The sequence below is a fragment of the Photinus pyralis genome, unplaced genomic scaffold, assembly GCF_008802855.1.
Source record: "Photinus pyralis isolate 1611_PpyrPB1 unplaced genomic scaffold, Ppyr1.3 Ppyr1.4_LG1, whole genome shotgun sequence".
Classification (NCBI taxonomy): Eukaryota; Metazoa; Arthropoda; class Insecta; order Coleoptera; family Lampyridae; genus Photinus; species Photinus pyralis.
In genome coordinates this window covers 24,554,422-24,581,450 of record NW_022170249.1, presented here as the reverse complement: position 1 = coordinate 24,581,450, position 27,029 = coordinate 24,554,422, and the positions used below count along the sequence as shown (strand labels likewise).

At 35.5% G+C, this 27,029-nt stretch overlaps 1 protein-coding gene across 3 annotated transcripts in view; it reads left to right on the top strand.

Annotated features, from left to right (window-relative positions):
* LOC116159788 overlaps window positions 1–27,029 on the top strand; it is a gene marked incomplete at its 3' end in the record, with an annotated part of 46,187 nt that overhangs the window by 2,156 nt on the left and 17,002 nt on the right. Inside the window, 1 exon segment of one of the 3 annotated variants that reach the window (XM_031472867.1) lies at window positions 22,015–22,217. 3 annotated transcript variants of the gene reach the window in all.

Here is a 27,029-nt window from a genome sequence, read left to right as displayed (position 1 = left end):
TGCATGGACAGAACAGCTATTTGAAATGTGTGCCTGAAAAATTATGGCTCATTTGCAATGGTGTGGTATGGAAATAATCGTTTAGTACTCCAGACACCTACATTGTAATGCATTGTTTGCTATGTATACGCTAACATTAACCTGATGACCCGTGGTCACCAGTGCACGCTGACAGCCTTGTCCTGTCAGCCATTTAGGTCGAATTGCGAAATAGAGACCGGACAAACGGCGCAATATTAGTTGCATTCACGCTGGTTTATTTTACACACTTTACAAGCATGTGCATTTTTAAGTACCTACATGAGACAATTTTCTAATTATTCCTACGAAAATGTTAGCTAATTTAATCTTCCTTTCAATGGCCGTTTTTGTAATAGTATTTTTTTGCAATGCGTTACATAACTCCCATGGCTGGATTTAATACGTGGTGGAAGAAAGGGGGAGAGGAGGAACAAATTTCCTGAAAGATAGAAAATTTGTCCGATGGTATTCTCGCACGATTAGAGCGTTGTGCACGGGTGCACCATCCTGTTGAAACCAACAGTTTCCAACTTCGGTTTTTTGTGCTGGAAATCGTTGTATTCTTAATAAAAAAAAATGCTACCTACTCAGTACCAGAGCTGGGCAGTATTCGATTCTGTAAATACTTTTTAGTATTCAAATCCTTTTTAAAGTATTCAAATACTTTATAATTAAATACTTTTATGGAAGCAGTATTTGTATTTGTAACTCAAATACTTTCACAAATATTTAGTATTCGAATACTTCGCAAAGTATTTGATACTTAACCTTCCTTTTTTACCAAAAATCGTGCCGTACATCGTTGTATTAGCAAGATAAAAAATCTTGAACAACGCGGTACTTGCTGCCCCCTAATTAAGCATTTAGTGTGATAATAGTAATGTTCTAACGGGTTTTTTGTGCCGGAAATCGTTGTATTCTTAATAAAAAAAAATGCTACCTACTCAGTACCAGAGCTGGGCAGTATTCGATTCTGTAAATACTTTTTAGTATTCAAATCCTTTTTAAAGTATTCAAATACTTTATAATTAAATACTTTTATGGAAGCAGTATTTGTATTTGTAACTCAAATACTTTCACAAATATTTAGTATTCGAATACTTCGCAAAGTATTTGAATACTTAACCTTCCCTTTTTTACCAAAAATCGACTACTCAATTCAAAGGGCTGTCACTTTTGAAAGTCAAAAATTTTACGATTTCATTGTGAACACCCTGTATCTAAGTCTAACTTTATCATTATTAAAGTGTTGCTTTTTACGCGGATCAACATTATTGTGCAAATTCTTTTCTTAACTTCAACAAACAGGGTTGCTACGATTCATTATGACAAATGACGCTCTTGCGTAGTAGCATGAAAAATAAATATTATTATTATTATTAACAAGGTGAAGTTTACTTATGGGGAATTATTCAGAATTAATAAGATGGCAACATTGACAACAAGAAACAAAAAGTGAATAGGTTTTATGTAGAGGTTAAGGAATGACATCGTGACAACTAAAAACATACAGTGTTCTATTTAAAAAAATTAGTTATTTATTTTTACTGTAAAAATGGACAACTAAAAACATACAGTGTTCTATTTAAAAAAATTAGTTATTTATTTTTACTGTAAAAATGGAACACCTTGTACATTGAAAAATTTTATTTATTATAGTAGTAGTGACATTTGCACAAGGTTTTTTACTTTCCGACTACATACAAAGTATGTACAAAGGAATACTTATTTACATAGTCAAGAAAATGATACATTTCCGAGTCAGGTAATGACATTTTACTGCTCTGCTTCTGTCATGGAAACTAAAATTTCCTGACAGGAAGTAGGCATGAAAATGAAGGTTTCAGGACGATTTTGGGTAAAATATTGTAATCGTGATCAATTTTCGATACGCCAATATTGCGTTTTTCTGGACGTTTTGAAGCCCACAGAGCCCAAAAAAGTAATTTGGGGTGCATATAGGCTGTTATGGGGAATCGAAACGTCCTATTTTGGTTTTGATCCGTAACCATCATCTTCATGGTTGTTGGGGGTGTCAAAAGTTTAAAAGAGCCATGACGGCCTGAAATTTGTTATTCGTTTTTCGCATGCGCTGACCAAAGTGGCTTAAAACACTTTACAAAAAAGTTCATGACAGTTTCTTTTGTGAGTTTTTTAGTTTTTGAGAAGTTTTGAATTCCAAAGTTATATTATTTATTTTATTTTTTTAAATTTGCATTTTTCTCGATGAGAGTGAAAGATGTTAAATACAAAAGAGATGTGTCTTGATGAGATATACAAAGTCTTCTACACTTTTTGCGCCGGGTTCAAAATAAAGGCCCCAAAGGGCATTTTTTAAATGTTATACTATGACCAAAGATAATTGCAATGGCCCTGTGAAAAATAGCCGGATTCAGTACCTGACAACCAGTTATGTTTCTTGCCAGGTATAAGGTAGATAAGACCGGCGCACTCTTACAGGAGCCTGTATAATTAATTGCAGCTCTCCTTTTTTTGAAGTTGAAATGATCATAAGTATGCCCGGGCCTTGTGGGCCTAGTGATTCCTTGCAATTTAAAATTATTGAAACCTTGAAAACCTGAAAATGTGTCGGATTTTGTGATTTTAATTACATATGCCTTGACACAATCTTATATCGAAGGAAATGCAATGGAACTCTCCGCATTTAGGGGTTGGTTCCAAAAAAAATACGATCTATTTACAAGGGAGCGATAATTTTCTTACGTAACATACATTGCTTTCCTTGTGTTTTTGGCAAGAATTGAATTATTGATTTTATATTATGAGAGAAGTCGTTATTCAGGTACCTAGGTAGCAGGTAGACTATACAGTGCGTTCGAGATCAGAGGGTTACATCAATATCTATTTTATTTGGCGAGATACGAAAAGTTTGTCAAATATAATTTTATATGTGACATTACGATCTATGCGATCGTAGATTGAAACTTCCGGTTCAACAGGAAATCGATGCAGGTTTTGTTTCCAAATGCAATGCTTATGCTTTTTTTTATTATATAATATATATTTTATAAAGTCAGGACCGTATTCACGGACTACTCGCCCACGGAATACAACCAAAAAAATTTAAGAAATTCTGCCATTAAATGAAACCACTCTTTAAATAACTGTTGCATTGACCAATTTAAAAAACTGCAACCCAAAAAAAATCAACAATCGAATTAAAGTGTTTTCAACCGGGTTGCATTTTAGTTGCTATTCAATTCATTCAATAATGGTGGATTTATGGTGTCTGTAGATCCAAGATAAGGGTTGGCCAAAAGTTAAGGTTTTAATGTGAAATAACCTAAAAGCGCAATTAATTTTTCAGAGAAAAGTCATAGAACTTTTTTGGTGGTGCTTGAGAAATTTTGTTTTTTCCTAGCATCAAAAGTAAGCGAATGATGACGAATATAATATTAGTCTTTATTTTTTCGATGCCAAAAAAAAAACTGCGCCCTTATTGCCACCAATTGAAAATAATCGTTACACAAGGAACATCATAAAAGGTAAACAAGTATTGTAAAATTGTAACCAAAATTTGGAAAAATACGTATTGTGAAAGTTATTCTCCAATGTTTTTGGAGAACGTATGTAATTTTCATTCGAGCTTTTCTTTGAAACAAAAACTCGCTTTACTTTCCATTTTGTAGATTAGCAAAAATTCCAAAAAATTAATAAAAATCCAAGTACATTTATTATTAACAATGAGACAATCGAAATCAAATTCTAATAACACCCTGAAAAGAGCGATTCCTAAATCTAATTGCAATAGGAATAAACCTACTGTTCAAAGATATTTTAGCCTAATAAACAACTAGATGAATTACAATTCTTAATTATAATAATAATGAACAAATCTAAATCTCAATTAACGTTCAAATAACGCACGTAAATAGAGAAGTGTATTCAGTGTTAATTACGTTCACTGTATTTGTACTGCAAGTCGCTGACCTTCAAGCTGATGGAAATTTTCAACTCCTCGCGTCCAACGTCCTCAGATCTGCTTTCGGAAGCGGTTTGGAATCCCGGAATATCCGTATTGTTTTACTCATTTTCAGTTGGATATCTTCTTTATAGAAATTCTCTAAGATTTAACGCTGACCGGTGCAAATAATCGCGGGCTGGTTAGTATAAACGCATACTGTTTAAAGAAAAGCCGGGGAGCTCTGGCTGCGAATGAATCATTCTTATTAACTTCTCGCCGCATATTATTAAAACTGTTGATTGGCCGTTTAAGTGTATGATAGTAAAGTGTTTATCGTGCCTGGTAATTACAGTGAACGGTCCCTCGTATAAGGGTTGGAGTGATCCCTTCTTTTCGCATAAAAACATGGAGCATGCAGCTCCGAATGGACGAACATTCTTGGTTTTCCATGTTTTCGGGATGGCCGGCAATCTTCGAAGGAGGATCGATGTGTCCGAATGCAAAACCGGAGTCATCTGCGGAAGTTAAGTGGAGATACAAAAGGATGACAGGTAGCACCTCTACCCATCGCTGGGATTTGTAGCACTTGATCGCAGTAATTACAATTGTCCTGGAGGTGTGGCGGTGTATCTTGAAGCGTGGACAATCGTGACCCGCGAGGCACGCTACGTTCTCATCGGTTGGCCGTTTTGACCAATGATAAATGATAAATAAAATAAAATAAATAAATGAATATTTACCAATTGTACCGTAAATCGCTTCTCAGTATATTAATTATTTGTAGGTATTTGAAATTCCCCCCGGAACGTCCAATAAGCAATTATTGTATTAAGCAAAGTTCGAAGGAATTAATTGCCGATATTCCCAGGTGTCGAATTCTAAACCGCTGGTATGCGATACAATTGTTAACCATTTACTAAACAATTTGATGAATAGTATTACTGCCTTTAACAAAATCACTTATGTACAGGAAGGAAATCAAATTAATTATTTATATCTGGGCGAATACAACATTTTCCCAATTACTCGCACTAAATTATATTGTAGCGGTCGATGCATACAATTATAAATCATTTTTAAAACTTGTCATTTGGGAATTTGCATTATTGCGCATAAATTATACCAAAAAAATGGTCACCTATTGCTTTTAGGTGATTATTGCAGACGTGGTAGATTTTTGTGTGTGTATTTTACCCATTTGATAAAGGAACCAGGTTGTTAAAACAATTAACCCTTTCATTTTATGTCGCTGTCGCAATTTTCGCAAGTTTAAATCTACAATAAAATGTTTAAAGTATCTCGTTCTTTGCAGAACAAGAACTTTGGTAATACTTTACAAGTTCGTATGGATTGCGGGATTACAAAATGTACACTTTACAAAGAAATTTAAATTTGCAGCCTAGATTCCTGCCTGCCGCGAACTTTTAAACAATAAATTTCACTCGCTTTTGTTACACCAGTATCGATCAGTTCAGAAAATAACCTTTTAGCGAAAATTTCGCAATTTGCGTGTAGATTTACTAAGCGTAAACCATCTCAGTTTCGTGTTTCTATTAGCACAGATTTATTTGAGCCTGTGCTATTACCGAGTCATAAAAGCTTCAAAGATCCTGATATACCACAATTTAATGGTTTAATTATTTAAATATACGCTACTATATACTTGTGTTATTTGTATACAATTTATGCATACAACCAATTAATTTCCTCTAAACATTTTAGATATTCAATTTAGTCGTGGTACTTTCAACACTTTTCTGTAAAGCGGTATAAATCTTGAAATTTTTAATTAACTTCAATCTTTTAAAGCTAGTTAGTTCTTATTAAGTAAATTTATTTGTATAATGGCTGGTCTTTCGAACGAGTAATTGAGTTTCAACCAATCAAAATATAAGGGTTATTACTTACAAATGATGTTCATAATTTTAAGCGCATATAAATCTTATTTTATTTACCATACAAAGAAATAAGAAAAAAGTTTCATCACAGGTCTGGAAACCCCTTATGACATGAAAGATGTCAAGCCTGTAATTAAGCTCTTGCCATACTTTGTTAAAAGTGTGTTGATCAAATAGTTCGATGACATTGGTAATCCGTTGCTCAACTGGGGTATGCTTTCTGGTAATGGTGGTGGCGATATCCAGCGATCTTGGAGGCCAGTTCAAGAGAGCGCCATTGCGTCACTTGGGCAAAAATTTCGTTTTGTCAGTATAGGGAAATTTCCATATGTACCGCTTCATAGCGAACGGGAACGGGAATATGTCTGCGATGACAAGCGATAACCAGAAACGTATTGCAGACAGCGAGCGCGATGATAGGCATCGTTGATGCTGGTTGATTGGCCGAGAGTTCTTGCAGAGCGTCGAGACAAGATGTGTAACCGTTCAGCATGTCATCCCCAACGACGTACCATCCCTATTCGGAGTGGTTCGATATACAGGAGAGTTCAGCGCTGCGCTAATTGGGGGAGTGGGGGGCCCCCTGGTAATTCAAATAATTAATTGGAGATGATCGCGGATACGCAGTTACGATGTTTACGGCTAAATCCTGCCATTCCATTCTTTATGGCGTAGATTACAGAGGGTGCGTTTATGGTAGATTTGTCGCATCATAATAATTGGGTTCTAATCAATTATTAGTACCCAATTAATTAGCTACTTCCCTTACTATAAAAACCTCCGTCCTTACACTCGGCGAAATTGATTAAAAAAGGAAATAGGTAATTTAAACTCCTCACATTATAGTATTTTAAGTAATATCTATCTATGAACAGATTGAAAAATAATGATCTGCGGACTGTTTACTCTTAAGTACACACGCAACCATTTTATACATACGCATACGGTCAAGTCCAAAATTACATAACGTCTACGCGGTCAAGTTTACCACTTTTTATATTTGACTGTGAATATAATCTTTAATAAAGGATCAGTACCTGTACCTGGTAATTTTATGGCATTTAAATGTGGTCATTGATGTAATTATTTCCTTTATTTCGAGATTTAGTAGGCAATTATAGTCCATTGCCCAACCTCTTTTTAAACATATACTTTCAAATAAATTCGTACAAGAAAACAAAGCAAAGGTTTTATATTGAATGACGGATAAGGCATTTTTTATATTGCAAATGTGACCCTGCGCAAAATTTGGAAGTATAAAATGACACTCTTTTCCATACGAATCCCAGAAAATCTAAATATTTATCTCGACTTTTCCGAAGAGTGATACACTTTTTTGTGCGAAAAGTCAGCATCGTGTTTTCAGAGAACATGCCGACATTCGTTTAAAATGTACGTTTTCTTGAGAGTGCAACACACATAGGTAATAACAAAAGCCTATAAATCAAGAATAATATACAATAAATATCTATAACCTAGAATTATCAAAATCTGCTTGTGTTTTCAGCGTGATGCCGCGTATTTCTCGACAAGATTGTAACAGGTGGTCGCTATGCCGTTTCAAAAATTTGGTTTTGAATTTACACATATACCGCTTCATAGCGAACATGCACAAAAGTATGTCTGGCGATAACAAGAAGCGTATTGCGGAAAGCGAGCGCGCGATATTTTGTGACCTAAAAGATTCGTTCCGTTCTGTTTAAAGTCTAGCACGTGACGAAAATGCAGGTTTTCTATTGGTTGTTAGGTCATTGGCGTTCAAAAATAAGTCCCTTTTCGGTTTTTCTTATGGACGAGATTCAAATAGCGAAATTTACACAAAGGAACATTTTCGAGTAGGAACACTAGAATCAAACCGAGAATAAATAAGCTGATATTAAAACTAACTGTAATGAACAGAGAAGATTGTTTTTCGAATTGCTAACAGTAACGGCTGGTTAACAGCAATAAGCTGATATTAAAACTAACTGTAATGAACAGAGAAGATTGTTTTTCGAATTGCTAACAGTAACGGCTGGTTAACAGCAAGTTCTTCAAAGTTGGGTGACGTCATTTTCGTGAAATTCAAACCGGTGTGCTTAGATTCGCAATACGTATGGATATATTTTGTCTTGAATGAATCGCGAAGATAACGTTGCCACGGTGGTACAGGAAGTTAACTGTACCATCAAAGCGATGTCTTTCCATATTTCTAAAGGCATTTTCCAAGAAGAGATAAGATGAATTTGGTACCAGAAGAGCATATTACCTACCCTAATAGCTGTAAGTTAAAGTAGTGGTCGATTATTAATAGGAATTTGCATATTAATTTTGGTTTGGGGTAATATTGATATTCCTAAAGAAATCGGCTCATAAAAATTATTTGCAAACAATTTTGTATTGTATTTATTGATAAGAATCGAATCCAAACAAGGGATTGGGGGTATTTTGGTTCATTGATGGGAATTTGGTATTTAATTGCAGTAATACTAGTCTTTTGGTTGGATTAAAATTTTGTTTAGCATTCAGAGGAGAAGGAATTTATTGTGTATAGAAAAATGACCAAATGTAGCATGTATTTCTTTTTATGAATCTAACTAATATTTTACCTCAAGGAATGTGTAAAGAAAGATAGAAGGTTATCGTTTTCGTTTTCATTAAGATATTTAATCAACTAGAGTGAATGTGTAAAGAAAGATAGAAGGTTATCGTTTTCGTTTTCATTAAGATATTTAATCAACTAGAGTGAGATGCGTATTTATTAGCTATTTTATTTAAGCAGGAGAGGTCTTCAACCCTTGTAAATGGGACCAAGCCCGTTCCACGGGGCACTTATAAGACATATCCATTATTTAGGTCGATTTTAACGCATATGGTATCAAGAGTGTTTAATTCTGCTTCGATTTGACCCAAAAGTATCCTATTAGCTACGCACGAACTACAGAAGTGCCCTTTTCCGTTCTAGATCAACTAAAGAATCTGATAAAAACAAAATCACCCCACGAAATCTTCTTTTAAATTGAATTAATTCTTTCAAAAACTTAATTTTCGTAACCTCAAAACTCAAAATATAATTTATTTTTCGACGTAGTCCCATTGAACCACAACGTACATCAGTCAGCGCTTCTCCGTTTCAAAGTGCCTTTTCTCAAGTTCCTCAAAATGTATCATTGTGTTCAATTTATTAAGCAAATCTAGAGGAATATTTACGAAATAAGCACAGAGTTGGTTCGTTATATTTGAATTTGTTTCTCAGTGTTGATTTTTCCTTTTAGAAATTTTATAAATGCGTAGATCATGTTTACATTTGATCGCTTTTGCAACTTATTCAATTTAGATAAGATGTTAGTAGTAAGACACATCTGGTCATTTGTGATAAAAGGTTTTAATCAAGCGAAAATTAATTAACGCACGTATATTGGTGCTGATAATGAAGAGATAAGGTATTAGAAAGAATTGCGCATTTCATATTCGAGAAGGTGGGACATTTGGCGCGTTCCGTCATTAATTGATGAGTTATTTGAAAATGTTTAAAGGAGTTTATTTGATGGCGGAAGTGATCTTTCCTTAAATATTGGACACAACGAGATCGCAAACCACGACCAGACTATTTGGATTATTTCAAAAAAACTGTAATTAATTTTAAGATTTCCTATTTCATTTGTCGACCGTCCGCGTGCGGGGTAATAAGTCCAAATAAACTTTGTAAATTTTTTTTTCTTTCGTTGTGTTTCGGAATAAGTGTCTATTACTTGTGCGTTGATTCGAATCCATTGTGAGACTCAGATAGAGTTTTAATGTCCGATTGTTTTTCTATTCGTGCCAAGATTTATTTCAGGTGTTAAACAAAATGTTAATCAAATTCCTTTGGAATTTTCGAAAGTTGATCGAGGCCACCTAGTCTTTCAAATTGAGAAATTTTAAGTCAATATTAGGATTTTTCTTCTAGCACAGTTTCAATTTTGATTCGTTTTGAGCTAGCTGGGCAGGTCTTTTGTGAGTAGTGTAGTGACCTTTCTCCTTGACGTAACCTTCGAATTGTAGAAAAGCTACATTTCAACTGAACAGGGTGTTCGGTGAATACGTTCGTGATAAATGGGTCAAGTGAAAAATTTCTTGAAAAATGGCCATGCTTAAGTAATTAATCGCTTAGAAAATGGACTTTGGAAATTGAGATGTAAATTTTACGCAACGTGGCATGAAAATACTTGTCCTAATTGAACTTCTTGTTCACATAATTACGCCACTAAATAACAATATATCCTTAATCCCAGTAATGAATGTCACTCCGCAGAATAATTAACGTCATTGTAACACAATTATGGTTCCATCTAAGTGTTCACAAACATGTGAAGGCCAGCTTTAAAATTTCGCTAATTAGCGTTGCATTATATCCCGTTAAGAAAGAAACAGAAGTGAACTGCGGTAATGACTTTTGAGGTCGCATCATAAATTGATAACATCTGACCATTTGCAATAAGTAGCCGAATGGCGTCTGAGAAACATTTACAGTTGTTAGAGGCGTTAAAAGTGCTCCTTTGCGATGTCTCAAGGTGCTTACATTAACTTATTAACGCATTCCTCAATAGTAACCTGTTAAATCTGAAATACCAAATTGGTAGACAATGAAATTTACGATGTCTGCCTATTTTGCTAACTTCTAAGTGCTGACGTCAATTGCAATTGCATCAGATGGCATACATGCACAAGAAATTATTGATTTGTGAAAACGGGTTGACATCACATGTGTAAATTGGAATTGGTAAAATTGCACAATTGTTATCATTTGCTATCTACAGTGATATTCATGGAGAAGTAGACATAGGGATTTACGTGTATTGTTTTTCCCGATGTCTACTTTTAAATGACAAAACCTCTTCTGAAGGGCGCCTAATTTTATGCAACCAAGATAAGCTCTTAAAACAATTAGGTTTCCTCGCACTTTATTTAAACTGTCTTACACACTATTGCATGATAAAAATAGTTGTGCGTTCGTCGACCTAGTATAATAAATTAGCACGTTAACGATGCAATATGAATTTTTTACATATACACAAGTCTTCCTCCAAACCAAGAATAAAAAGCAATTACTTTAATTTGAAAAAAAACGTAGCCAGTTACAGTTTACCGTTTTCGGAACTCTTAGCGATACTAAGAGGTAATTTTACATTACGTCTCCCAAACTGCAAAATCAGAATCAGATCACTCCTTGTAGTATAATTAATTCAATAATGATAGGTAGGGATTATTCCGGAGAAGCTTTTTGTGGGATTCAATCAGTCAATTCAAAAAAAAGCCGGCCGCAATGATCGCCAGGGCGAAAAAGTGTCTATTTTTCGGCCATCTTAGAGCCAAATCAAAATAAATTCGAACTACGAGCAAAATACACTAAAATTTGGTTCAGATCGTTTTTTAACTGAAAACAACACCGATAAGCGAATTAATTAAACGTCGGTAAGCGCGTTCCCTTACAAATAAAAGACAGCTATCTATATTCGGTCAAGGACAAATTAATTAAACGTGCTGGTGTTTTCTTTGCCACAAAGGATTATTGTTAATGTTCAGTATCTTAGCCGCGAAAAAACAAAAAGGGTGTTGGCTTTTGTCATTACAATTTGAAACAATAAAATTGTTTTAAACGCTCGTATTTGGAAAAACATTAATACAAGTAGTTGAAAGATCCATTGAAAAACAGTTAGCAACAAACTACAGTAGTACCGAAAAATTTAGCCTGCAATAGAAGTTGCGAAATGCGAAATTACGCCCAAATCAATTCCCACAGAATACATAGAAGTTAAGGTGCCCGTCGTTAAGTTCCCAATTTCCGAAATATTGCCTCTGTAAGAAGGGCCGTAACAAGTCTGTTTTGTATGAAAACATCGTCTGCCAAAGGGTATTTTGATGTGAAATACAGTGATTTTAATTTATGGTAAATTAGGGTTGATTATCTTTAAGAAAAAATTTGCGTAAATTATTGATTTATAGTACCAATTGCCATTTTTGAACTCTTGAAAATCTGGTGGGAAAGCGTTATTCTTACTTAAACCTTTTCGATCGCGTATTCTTAACCAAACTTCCAGAGCAACACCATGTAACACTATTTTCTTACCGATTAATATTCCTGATTGAAATTTCACTTAAGTAACTGTAGGATTTGCCCTATTATTTAAATTCTTACGCGCTCTAGGTATTTCGTTTGTAATCCACTACTTAGTTTAGATGGAAGTTGTTTCTGTAGTAAATTTGTTCTTAGTGTTATAGATTTCTTATGGCTATAGTTGTTTGTTTCGCCGTTAGAGGCCATCCTAGTATTAGAGGTTTCTTTTACAATACTTCTTTGTCTTGTCGTTAGAGTTCACTCTTTCTACTTTTCTAACCCTAAGTTACAACGATACATTTTTTTACATTTACCCACTGCGGAACATCGGTAATTTATTCATGTGTGTAATTGAAACTTCCGTAAGTGTAATTGGCCCGTTACGCACCATTGACTGTTGCACTGTGTACGTGTTTTATTCTCCCTGGTGGTGCGTCGAGTGGTAGCATTAGGGCTCATATCGATTAATTGTTTACAACCGGGAACAGGTAGGTACAATCGGAAAGTATGGGAGATCAAGGACGCTTTCACGTGGTCTTATTTTAAGTCCTGTACCCCCACACGGAATTGTATAACACGGACTCTAGTATTCCATAAAAGGGAATGTTGCAATGCCCTTATGATTTCCAAATAAGGCCGACCTGACATGCGTCTCTTAAAAGGATTCTTCCGAGCGATTCAAACAATCCTTTTGAAGAGCCAGTTGAATGTTTCGCCAACAATGGAGGGCTGTGACCATCGTGTTTAAGTCAGATGATACAATAGATCACCACAGTACTAGCTAACGGGAGTCTGCAGGTTTGTAATCGTTGTTTGTATTTTACATGAACGCCAATTAATTAAAACTACTGAAAATAACTCTAACCATTGAATTATTAAGTTTTTAATTAATATAGTATTATTAGTCAATTGAATGCACACTGTGTTGAGTGTTTTTCTTATCATTCCTGAACCTATTAATTAATTAATTACAGTCGTATGAAGTATAAGTAAATTTACTATTAATATGGGACAAGGACTTTGCAATTAATGTACAGGCCAAAGCCAAACTTCATTATTAGGTATTATCACATTAATGAACCTTCTACAAAAGTTAATAACATAAACAATAAACTACCTATATGGTAAGTATTTTTAATAAAATAATTAACTTGAATTAACTGTGTGGTCCAAAGCGTACAGAGATTGCAATAGTTTCAGAACGAGGAACTTTTGCAATCTGAGTAGTGCTCGATAAAATCAGGGAATATCAGGGGAGTTTACGAGAATTTGCGTTTCCTTCGAATGCAATTGTATACATTGAAAATAATTCAAGTTTGCTTCTCCAGAATAAGAAATTATGTAAGTCGCAAACTGTATTTATATAATATTAAATTTAATTTTGCGGTAGTTACGTAAACAATTAAGTACTAAATTTGATTGCATAAACATAAAGAAGGTCCAGCATTCTTCATTTAATTAAAGATGAAGTGCTGACAAATTGACTTTAGCGTAATTATTTCGATTTCATTGTTCTTTTGATCGGTCATCTCGTTTGATGGATGTGCATCATTATCGATGAACATTACAAGCGTGTGAAAAAGTGCCGGCCTTTGCAAATATACATTAGCATTTAACATGCTCTCTTTCCAAAAAGACGAAATCGAATAGTTATTGATAGATAAAAGTGTGTCCTTTGAAGATCCTTAATTGACGCAGGGTGGCATCCCTTCGACTCTCTTCTAAGATGATTAGAATATCATGAGGAGGTTACAAGCGTTTTTATTTCAAATTTCACAACCTGTACCTAATCAATCTATGTTTTCGGTATGGAATTATCATTACTTAACTGTATTGAAGTTATTGAATTTTATAATTAAGTAGACTTAAACTATTTTGTTAAAAGGATTGCGCCTACTTCATTTAATAAATACTACTTTAAGTGTAGTTCAAATATTATTCTAACTTAATGTTTATCCACGTGCTAAAAAGTAGGTCTAGTGACTGGTGACAATAACGATCGGTGTATCTACTCTTGTGTTTATACAAGACGTAACTATTCTTGCGTTTAAGTATTTAGAAACTTTCCAAGATCAATACTTAATTCAAGGCCTTTTTTATAGGGAAAAAGTAAATTGTAGTAGAAAAATAAAAAATATCTAATTGTTCTCGTAGAGATATTTTAATTCTTCTTCCAGCCTCCGAAAGCTCTAGTAGTCTAGTCCATTGGATCCCGAAGGAAAATTAATATTTTATGTTTTCAGTTCCGTTGATTAGTTATTAGCCGATTTTGGTTTCGCAATACTTTTGTAAAACTAGGATAGAAACGGACAAGGTCGCTCGTTCGCATGTAGATAACACAGACCTACACCTGACCAGAAAATTCCAATTGACAATAGTTGTTAACTGGATTTTTCAATTTAGAAATTTTAATCCGGTCAATTAGGTATGTATAATTACAGTTGTTTAATTGGGTGAGAGAGAAATCCTGATAATGACTTAAAATTTCTCGCTTTGAGAGACTCGGTGGCCTCGATCTTCCAAAATTCCAAAGAATTCATTACACAATGGCCTGAAATAAATCTCGTACACGAATAAAAATCTTCGAGCCCTATCTGGGACGCACAGTGGATTCGAATAAACACACAATTAATTGATTGACAAAAACATACATTTATTCCAAAACACAATGAAACAACATCCATGCCCGAACCCGGATTCGAACTAGAGACCCTTAGTACCGCAGTCAAGCTTCAACTCGACTGCGCACGCCGGTGTTTGAGCACACAAACGCTGAGAGCTTCTGAACTTCACGTTGCAACAGAATTAGATGACAAACAAAACTGGTTTGATGAATAACATGACACATTTTCGGTGGCTATTCGGACGGTAGAACCTTTAATTTTTAAAAAAGGCCTCGATGTACTACACTACTCCCTTTTTCCACTAGACAAAACATTTTCCGTAATCGGATAACACGCGTTCTCACAGTTGAATTTACTTCTGCGCAGATTTATTATAAAAAATGACGAACTGCTTCTTCAATAAAACAAATAGGGCCGACTGCCCGTAATTTAGCGTAAAAAATATACACACTTTTTTACCGTCGCGAAACAAACCAGCCAGCCAGCAGCTTCGATTTCTTATTGTCTCCAGTATTTAAGGAAACGCCACTTTCACTATCAAATAAACTCCTTTAAGCATTTTTAAGCAACTCGCCACCTTATCTAAATTGAATTAAAAGCAATAAAATTTAAACGAAAATTACAAAATTTCGAAAAGGAAAAACAACACTGAGATACAAATTCAAATGAAACGAACCAACTTTGTGCCATTTTAGCAAATAACCCCCCCCCCCCCCCCCCGTTTTACTTACTTAAATTGAAAAATTCTCATATACAGCACAGGGCTGATTATGTAGGTACTTGAGAAAATAAAACTGTTACAACTTAATGAATAATAGTATTTGCTCCTTTTCAATTGATTCTCATTTTCGGTTTGTTATGTGCCTCCCTGGCTATTTTATTTACTGCAAAATTTATTACATAAGCAGTTTGTTTTCTTGTAGTGGCAGTGATAATTGGTAAGTGCATGAAGCTGCAATTTTTGTCGAGTTCCATGCAATCCAAACAAGTCCTGTAACACAAGAAACTGTAATAGACAAAGAAGTATCAATTAGAAAATTAAAAAGTGCACGAAAAGTGCTGGTAAATAAAATAAATATTTATAACGAAATTTGTAACAACTCGGCTACAAAGAAGGCAAATTTATAGCCGACAATTACAATATAAACCGGCATTTAAGATAATCATCACATCGCCATACAAGAATGAGAAAGTTGGGAAATTCGGGTATATGTTTATTTATAAATATCTTCGCAGTTTATCACTTGATAAATACGTTTCATTATTTAAATGATAATGTTGATATTATAATTATAGGTAACGAAGTCTATTGCACTATTATTCTTCGTTCACGTTTTCCAAAGCCATTAGTACAGCCTGTAACGTTAATTCTTCGAAATTGAAAGGGTGCCACGTCCTTCATAAAAGCGCCCCAGTCTACGAGTTAAGGACACAAAAACGTACATATTTGACGTACAAGAATGGGTTACTGTAATGGTATTTTGGGAATGTAGGCTCTTTTAAATTTGCTCAAAACAGGCATGCACTACGGAAAATGACCTTTTATTAGCAATTAGTCCAGGCAAATTGGACTTTTTACAAAAGAAAACTGTTAATGGAGCTTTGCCAAGTTGATATGTTAAAATGGTGGGGTGAAAATCGTATGACGGCAATTTCCGAGAAAAGTTGACATCAGAGACGTGTTCAATGGAAAGGTTGTAGATCGTGAAAAACTCTACAACTTTTTTTCCAGTCACTTCCTCACATAACCGTGTTTTTTGTTTTTTATTGTTCATTTCCCCAAAAATGATTTTTTTTAACGAGGCTTGATTGAAATATACTTTGAACTGCAAAGTTTTTCAATATAAAAAATTAAGAGTTCCACTTGGTGTCATTTTCTTCGTTTTTTTTCTATACTTTTTGATGAAATAAAAAAATTATAGTCCTTATTATTGAAGAAGAATCTCATAAAACTAAAAACCTCCAAAAACTACTTCAGTAACATTGATTTTCTAGTAAATGTTGATAATTTGTTTAAATTTGGTGGTGGAGTCAAAACTGGCAATAGAATACTGATCTGTCACACAAAAATGCAATGAATTACCTTCGATCTCACGTGAGGATTTTGATAATGTTTTTTATTCGAAATTAATTAGTTATCTTAGGTTTCATAATTGTTGTTAAATGTATGAACAATTTGGTATCAAATTCTGTAGGTAAAAACCAATTTGTTTTCAAATTATTTTATTCTGGACAATTTTCACAATATTTACAAAATGGAATAAAAAAATAACATCACTCTAATGTTGCCTTTTTCGTCATTTGGAGCACTGAATCTTCATCCTTCTCCTGAAATTGTTTCTGTTCTTCAAGTTCATCATCGTCATCACTGAATTCCTCAGGTAATTGATGTTCAGCATCCAAAGAAAGACCAGAATTTTAAATTTCTCACTAGTAATAGTTTCACATCAATTTAGAGATGGCGCTGCAAAGCTTCCCAAACTGTGCATTGCAGAGTAGTTTTTATCGCACGTGTTTTGTCACACTCCTGTCACTCCCCTGTATGGCTTCTAACGATCTCGAACTCTGTAATGGGGAAGGGGGTCTAATTTTATTGTAAACATAACCGTCGTTCCGCTTTCAAAAATCCAGTATAGTATATTTTAGCACACAAAATTATTTCATTTGAATGTTTCTAATAATACTAGCAAGGAACAAAGTCTCTCTGCAAACAATGAAATGTAGTTTCTTTTGTATTTTTTCCCGTGGAAGCGAATGCTGAAATCAGTTTTTGACAAATTTCCAACATTTAAACAAATTATCAATATGTACTAGAAAATTAAATGCTACTGGCGTCGTTTTCGGAGTTTATTCATTTTTTTAACTTCTTCAACTGTAATTTTTTTTAATTCATCAAAAAGTATATACGAAGATAATGACACCAAATGGAACTCCCCACGAAAAATCTCTGAAGGACAATTTTCATTTGAAAAAAAAAGTTTTCGAAAAAAACGAATATTTCGGAAACCTCTTAATTTTTTATTTTGAAAAAATGTGCAGTTATTTGAATCATAAAAAAGTATATTTCAACCAAGTCTCGTTAACAGAAAAACATGTTTGCGGAAATGAACAATAAAATTTAAAAAAAACGGTTTTCAGGGATTTTTTCGGATACTTTGAGGTTATGTGAGAAATTATGATTGGAAAGAAAGCTGTTGAGTTTTTCACGATCTACAACTTTTCCATTGAACACTTTGTCTCTCATCTCAACTTTTGCCGGAAATTACCGTCATACGATTTTCACCCCTTTTCACCCTCCCCACTCACGTATTTATTTTTAGCGCATTTTTAAGAATTAAAAAAAATTGCTATTGTTTGCGTTTTGTTCGCCCGTCCGGACCCACTTCTGCCGGTTCGAACTACTTCTAGGGGATTGGTCCTAGAGTCCTGGAATAACACATGTTCTACCCTTCATGGTATTCTAATGAAAGGTCTCATCGAAATAAATTGGTTTGTACAAACTATAACTAAGGAATCGTTTTGTATCACCTACTGCCCTTCTTTCTGCTCTCTTATCAAAGTACGGAGGGGGGGGGGGGGAGTGGAGCTAGTTTTATCCTTCGTGGTACACTAATGAAAGGTCTCAACGAAAGGAATTAATTTCTACCAACCATAGCCCTCCTCCTCGACCTCTTATCGTGATCGGGTATATTTTCTTATACCTGAAGAACGGATTATCGGAAGAGAGTACTCACAAAGGGCGATTGAGACGTCTGCAAGGAATATATCCATTGGCGATGTTAAAACAAAAGCTATTTCGGTTAAAAAAAATTTTTTCTGCACAGGAGTTGTGCACAATTTATACTTGTTTTTGTATTTTAACATATCCACTTGACAAAGCTCCATTAACAATTTTTTTTGCCTAAAACATGGTTAATTCGCCTGGACTAATCGCAGTACCGATGTTTTATGCTGAGCAGATGTGGACGCCTCCTGTTTCTTGAAAGCCGCGATCCACTGGGTCCTCGTGTAATTTAGAACGAGAAGGGAAGTCACTTCCTCATCACCAATGCTTGCTGCCCATTTTGATGACACAACGCTCACGACATCGTTAAATATGACACCAAAATATTCCACTCAAACACAACTGGTGCATCGTTACAGAGTTTTCCGGTCAAAAAGAGAAAAACATGTTAGGCAAAAACCTTTTCTTCCAAAATTCACACTTTCAAAAGCGGATTCTCGAAAACTACAAGATATTCCGAGATGTAAGCGAAAAACCGAAAAATGGGTCCTTCAATCTCCTCTCTCTTCCCCGGGTGAAGGGCTACGGGCGGGAACTTTGGATATATTCAACTCCTAACTAGTCCAAACAAAGTTACGAAGCTAAAAATTGTGTTCCAAGCATTTCCCTCTACACTACACCCTTTCGTTGCCAGGCCTATGTCATACAGTGGACGGGTTTATTTCAATTTTGAATTTGGGTGACACTGTTTTATACATAGGATTCTGTAGGATATGAAATATGCCTATAGCCCAGTCAATCTGGGTTAAATAAAAATAAAAGATGTTCTTTGGACCTCTTCAACATATCCAAAATACCCATATGTAGGGGGGGGGGGGGCTTAACAGGCCGCCGTTTTCGATTTTTGCTCAATATTTCGAAAATTATCAACTTTTTCATAATAATAATAATAATTTGAATTTATTGTATGCATTACGCCTTAGGAGGCATTTACACTTGTCAACAATATAACATGATAACAACGATATAAAACATAACACAATTAATATTAATAACCAACTACATAAATCACAATAATACAATCATATCAGTTCCATCTTATAGCTAGATTCCAGAAACTCCTCATGGGAGTAAAAAGCACTAGACATCAGAAAGTTTTTTACTGTTGTTCTAAATTTTTTTAAACTTGCAGTTCTAACATACATCGGAATGCTATTAAACAAACTTTGAGATTGGTAAATTAAACCATTTTGAGTGATGGTGAGTCGACAAAATTTTTTCCTAATATCATTCCGATGTCGAGTGTTGTGATAATGCACGTCAGATTGGTAACGATAATTACAGAGATTTGACCTAGCATAACATACTGCCTCTAATTTGTATACACATGGTAGTGTTAAAATGTTTAGCTCAACAAATGTTTTACGGCAGTCGGCGCGGTAACCTAAGCCTGCTATAATTCTAATACACCTGCGCTGTAGCTTGAACACATGTTTCCAAGATGAGCAATGACCCCATGCGAGAACCGCATAGCTGAGTGTACTATGAACCAGGCCGAAGTAGGCATTTTTTAAAACTCTGATAGATGCAGTGAGTTTTAATTTCCTCAACAAAAATGTGAGTTTGCTAATATGTCTGCAGATGTTTTCACAATGTAGATGAAAATTAAGGCGGTGATCCAGTATACACCCCAAAAAGTAAGTAGAGCGGACACTAGTGGATGCACCATCGTCTGGTTGGCGTAATGAAAAATTGATAATTGTTGTTTTATTAGAATTAAGGTTTAAATTATGCAGAAAACACCACCTTTCGATTTTTTAAGGTTTTCCGTAATGCTGGCGTAAGCTGTGTGAAGGTCCTTGCTACTGCTAGTCAAGGTGACATCATCAGCATATAATATGCAATTTATATTTGGTGATAATATATTTGGCATATCATTGATATACATCAGAAATAGCAAGGGCCCTAGGATGGACCCCTGGGGTACACCACATTTCACGGAGACTTTTGGGGAAGTAGTGTTATTGTACGAAACGCACTGAAACCTTCCCTTCAAATATGATCCAATTAAGGCGCAGCTCAGGTTGTTGAAATTGTATAAATGTTTCAGTTTTTTTACCAAAATATCATGTGACACACAGTCGAAAGCTTTTGATAAATCTAGGAACCAGCTATATACAGCTTTAAATTTCCTACAAAAAAATGTATAACAAGTGTTTTCCTAACTTTAACCATTTGGGAGACACCTAGATGTATAACCAGAAAAAGTCCAGGAAGTATAGTTTTCGAGGGGAGACAATTGTTTCTAAAGATTTCTCTTAGTTCCAGTTCGTGTTTACATCACCTTACCTTTATGGCCAATTACTGCCTATAGTATGCTGATGTGTATGCAGAGAGGAAGGGGAACAGAAATACAAGTAAATCATGAAATGTGAAATTGAACAAATAAGTATAACTCTCGCCAGGAAAGATTGCCGGTCACAGCACACCTTGTGTTGATCTGCAATCTATGTTTTTCTTAAGATACCGAGCGACTTCCGGAATAGGATAGTGCCAATGTTGAACGAAAAGTCTTTTTGTTCAACATTGACATGATACTATCCCGGAAGTCGCTCACATCTTTAGAAAAACATAGATTGTAGACCAGGATCAAGTGTTTTGTGACCGGCAATCTTTCCTGGCGAAAGGTTTATGTAGTGAAATAACTAAACATACTGAACATACCTACTGAAAATAAAATGCATAATTACTGAATACTGAAATATGAGCAAAATCATGTTCAATATAGAGTGAGGTGCGGCAGGGTCAACGGTGCGGACCGGTTCCAGCGCTGACGACACTTCTTTCCACCCCCATTTCTTTGGATCCAAAGAGTTTCCCACTCACAACTGGATCTGGTGGTAACCCCTCTTAACATGCTGCATCACTGCACCTTTAGTTGAAGGGAAAGAAGCAACATCTGGTTTGATTTTCCTGGCTTCACGCTGGAATCAAGCATAATTTATTTTTTTTAAATTATTTTAAATTTTCCAGGGTTATATGTGGGTTAAGTAGTGTCACATCCTGAAAAAGCAGGTAAAAATAAAACATTTTCCCTAAGCAATTCCGGCTGGGGTTGATTTGATGAAAATAATTTGGGTAGTTCTTTGAGTTTTCGATATATTGAGGAAACACAGAAAAACGTGACATAAAACAAGTGGCGGCCTGGTGCGCACCCCCTACACATGGGATTTGGGGATATGTTCAAGAGGAACGTCCAAAGAACGTTTTTGATGGCCAAATTTCAAAACTATAAGTTTTTTTAAATTTCTCGATTTTGGAAGTAGATTGACTGTACTACTAAAAGCAAAATGAACTAAACAAGTATTAATAATTGTAGCCAATTAACAACATATACTATAATTAAACAATTTACGCAAAAAAGGGAAAATTAAACAAGTCTGCACATCCGTCGAGTGGTTAATTTTTTTTGCAATATCGGATACGAAATGAGATCAGTGGATACTGGTAACACGCTATCTATAAAGTTAACGTAACCGGAAATGTTCCTTATTTCTCCAAATTAAAAGACGCGTTTTGTTTAAAGTTGCTTGCAATGCAACATCCTGCTAGACTCTTTTTGAACGTTTCACATCAATCCTCCTTCTTAGACTACATTAACGTTTTTTTTATAAGCGTGCATGTTGCATGCACAGTCAGTCACAGCCCCCCTTTTTTGCATAATTCTCTTTGCCAGGCCAGTGACCAACGCTGAAGTAGAACTTTCAGTTTCGTTGGCGGTTGTCTTTTCATGCGGTTGTTATTTTCTTCGCGACGTTTAAGATACCTCGTGCTTGAGTGAGAGTGGTTCGCGCGCCTGGTAGACGGATTCTAATGGAAGTTCGATGATTTATTAAAATACACAACAATAAATTTCACTTTCATAAGTCGGATCGGGAGGGCGATAAAGGTAGGTCGCCGAACATTTTCAAAATTGTGACCGAAAAATCTAAATCGGGTCCGGTTTTCGGTACCCTAAGGGGCGAAATTTCCCTGCATCGTTAGCGACTAGACTTTTTTTTTATTTATAGCCGATTACTTTTACCAATTACCATTATTGGGTACTTCAATATTATTACAAAATCTACACACAATACCAACTGTAATTAATGTTGAACGAATAACAACCTAATTATATTTTATGTTGCATAGCGTAGAAAATCAAAAATGCCGTCGAAATTTATGTAATTATGTTGGATTTCAAGCTGTAATGAACATCTTTGTAGTTGAACATTTGCTAATTAAAACGCGTAGAGGTAGATACGCGTGTGGATAACGAGATCGCTTAAATTTTGTTAATTAAGCAATGAAGCAAGTCAAGTTAATTATTTATAAACTTGGCGGTATCGTCTATTGTTTACAGACTTCCGTTGTGTAATCGGCAGCTAATTACTTTCACAATTTAAAGACAAAAATTTCAACCAAATAAGGGCGGAGGTCTTATTTCAATTTGCCTTTGTAAAGAAAACTTGTCGGTCTTCTGGGTAATTAAAAGTTGTAGCTCACTCTCTTTGTAGTAATTACAACCGTTTCTTATAAACAAATAGTTGGAGTACTTGTGGTGAATACTTTACAATTAAATTAATTTGTGGAATTCAAGAGTGACGGACATGAGAGGATTTGCTGCACAAGTCTTTTCAACGTGTATCGAAGATGAAAGCCTTTGGGGCTTATGTATTTCGTGTGTGTAAGTACCTTCTAAATTACTTCTAAGTGCATAACTCTCCTCGCCCAAAAAAAGTAGTGTCATTTTTTGTTATTACGGGAATGACTCATCGAGAAGTGCAATTTCTGAGAATCGTAGCTGGTTAACCGCTTCCTTATACCATTGACCCTTAACGTAGCCGATGTGTATCGCCTCATTGATTCATAACCTGTTCGCTTCGAAAGACTTTTTTTGTTAGTCCAGTTTGGAGTGATCTAATTTATTCCGATTGATGACACTTACGGATATTCCTCACGTAATCGAATTAATTAATACATTGCCTTTGGTCACCGTTACGTTCATCGTTATTCTACGACCGTCCAAATGATGTTTCCTGAAATTAGTGCTTCTGCCGTTACATTTGCACAAGCTATTGTTAGTGCATTTCTTGGCCATGACCAGCCACAATTCTTTCATTCAGACCAGTCAAGTTTTTCTGTCAGGCGGCGAGGTATTACCTACTTGCAATTACGAGGAGACAAAATTTATTTTTCCACGCAGTTCTGCAGTTTCTGCAAAAACAGGTACCTTAAATAGTTCTCTGGTAGCTCTTCAAAATAGTATAGGTACTAACTGCAACTTTCAGGTTATCATCAGAGGAAAATCTTTGGCTTTGTAACTGTTTTTTCCACATGATGAAAAGATAAGTCGCAGGGTGCTGATTTAAATCCCTAAACCCTTTTCAGCGTGTACAAGAAAAACAAATATTATACATTAATATCCTAAATTATGCTACTTAAACAAAATCAAACCTCTTTTTTTAAAGAAATTGACAAGAAAGAAAAAAACTACCCCCATACAAAACAAATCCAAAAAAATACCTTTAATTTTAACTAAATTCTTCCTGCGCTCATTAAATTTAAACATAATTTAAACCTTGCAATGACAGGTAACTGCATTGTTGACCTGTTAGTGGAAAACTTGCTCCTTTTATTTAAATCACCACGAGCAAAGAAAAAGCGTCCAAGATACTCCCCATAAAACCGCACTCATCACTTTTCTTCTTCGTAGTACGGCCTCGCACATAATACAAGAGGTAGTTTTTAAATTTCAATAGTCCTTTTTTCTTATCTTCACCTATCCCATATCAACATATCGCGATTCTTAACTCGTTTATATCTAAAATTTATTTACTACCCTACACTTTTCAAAGTAATAATTAATTAACTTGCACATAAGTACAATAAATAAACAGAAACAAATTTTATTATTATTAATTTTTGCGAAACAGCCCAGGAATTTGTGTTAACAATAAACTATATTCAGCCATTTTGCACCGTTGCAGTCTAAATGACGCATATTTTTGGAAAAAAATTGTAATTGAGAAGAACACACCATTTTCCCCCCTTAAATTTAAATTAAATTGTTGAAATGGTTACTTCTTCCCTTTACTCTAATAATAAATAAAACTGTTTCTTTATCCCCAATTTAAACTTTATTCTTTTATTTATTCCCTTATTTTTTTTGTATATAACTATCTTGTTTTTTGCTTATTCTATCCCACCGAAGCCGGTGGCGCAGTGGTTGCGTTGCCGACGGCTATTCGGGAGGGTTCGACTCCCGCTGCCGACTGCTCTGTCTGGGTTTGTTTCAGAGCGTTTTCCTCAGACGTACGTAGCTTCGCACTACAAGGCGAATGCAGGACCAGTACTCTTCCCTCTCAGCACCCCAACTCCATTCCTTACGTTCCCATCCTTTACCCATCCTTACATTCCCGTTCTCTAAGCTGAAGAGGGTCAGAAAACTCTGAGCAGCCCGTCTCCGGTATTCCTCGGGGTGTCGGAGGAATGAAACACGTTGACCTTTTCCTTTTATTTTATAATAATAATAATAATTTATTGCCCAACAGATATACATATCCAGTTACAGGACAATATGCCTTAATTGGAGAATGTGCGAGCATTAGGTACATTATAATTTAAAAAATAAAGATCAATGTGGAGCAGTTATAATATATCTTAGAAATACTGGCCTAATATCTAAAATCTAAATTACACTGATACCTATATATATTTAATAAGGCAAATGACCATAGTAATCGATGCCTCAGGAGGGGTTTTAGTGGGTATACCCGGTATCTGGGGGAGCCCCACACTTAGTGCGTCATTGCATTTCCCCTCCTGAAGAAAAATAAAAAATTTAAAAGAAAAAGAATTAAATACAATTGAAATTGAACATAGTAGATAACCTGATAATAGGTACATAAAAACAAAACAAAAAAATTCGTATAATAAACTCTAAAGAAAAGAATATATGAAGCAGGGAACGATCGTTCATTAACAAATAAATAATTAGAATCTATGAATAATTAAGTTAATAACCTGAGCTATTAGATGTTTATAAATTCACAATTTGTTGTAGTTAGTATGTCATAAGGTTCAGAGTAAACGTTACAATCATGGCAAATAGAATACATAGGTGACCTTTTAGTGTATTTGTCCTGGTTCTATCCTTGACTTTCCAAATTAACTTCAAAATTTAGCTGCGCGCATCATGACAGCACACGGTATGCTGCATTTCATAACTTTCTAAATGTTGAACCACGAATTTTTTCATTTTTTTGTATATCAACCATACGCATAATGATTGCTCTTTTCCATGATTTTAAAAAACATGGGCATTGCGTTTAAACAACAAAAGTTGCCTCAAATTCCGATTAAAGCGGAAGTGGTAGCGGAAGTTTCAATCTGTGAGCAGGAGAGCATACCTCCCAGACCCTCGGTGATGTATACTCCCCTCAAAATTGTCACAGTCCTCAGTACGCGTGATCGCGAAGCTCCTTTTCCTGGGGTAGTTTGATATTGAATACCGTCCAGGAAAAGGAGGATCCATGGATCTTCCCCGAACATGAGCACCATAATAGTAATGGTTTGGGGGGGGGGGGGAATACCACCCAGACAAATGAAGCTTCGATGGTCTCTCTCTCTCTCTCTCTCGAGAATGATAATGACAAGAACTCCCTGGAGGAGTTTGGTATGGAATACTCTCCACCAAAAGGAGCTTCGATGGTGATGCACCTTCCAATTACAATCGCCTTTTGTCGTCATCATTCTCGAGAAAGAGCCATCAAACATTTGACTGGGAGATATTTCATACCTCCCAGACCTCCTGGTTATGTATACTCTCCTCAAGATATACACAGTCCTTAATACATGTGATTATTTTTTACAAAAAACCAGTTTCTTTTACTGGGGGAGTTTGGTATGGAGTACCCTTCAGTGAAAGTGGCTTTGATGGCTCTCCCCCAAACATGAGCATTGATGGTATTGATAGTTCTAAACGTTTGGAAACGAGAACCTACCACCGGGGGGTCTGGGGGGTATAGAATACCCCCAGGCAAATAAAACTTCGATGGCTCTTCCTCGAGAACGATGATGGCAATAGCTGATTGAAAATGTTTTGGGGGAGGATGCATCACCGGGTACTCTTCGAAGATCCTTTTCCTGGAGGGTGTTCCATAACAAACTCCCTACGAGCAAGAGCCATCGAACCCTTTTTTTGTCTGGGGGAATATCTTCAGAGCTCCTGGTGATACGTGCTCGTTTCCAAACGTTTATAACATCAACACCTGTGGTGATCATCTTCGAGGGACAGTTTGTTTGCCTGGGGGGCATGCACCCCTCAAGATATCACAGTCTTCAGTACGTGTGATTTTTTAGGAAAACTATCGAAGCTACTTTTCCTGGGAGAGTTTGGTATAGAATACCTTCCAGGAATAGGAGCTTCGATTGCTCTCCCCCGAACATAATCACCACAAATATTGATGGTTCTAAACGTTTTGAAATGAGAACGTACCACCGGGGGGTCTGGGGGGTATGGAATACCCCCCAGGTAAATAAAACTTGGATGGCTCTTCCTGGAGAACGATGAGGACAATAGCTGATTGAAAATGTTTTCGGGGAGGATGCATCACCGGGTACTCTTCTAAGATCCTTATCCTGGAGGGTATTCCATAACAAACTCCCACGAAAAGGAGTTTCGATGGTTACCCGGTGATCAATTTTTGTCATCATTCTC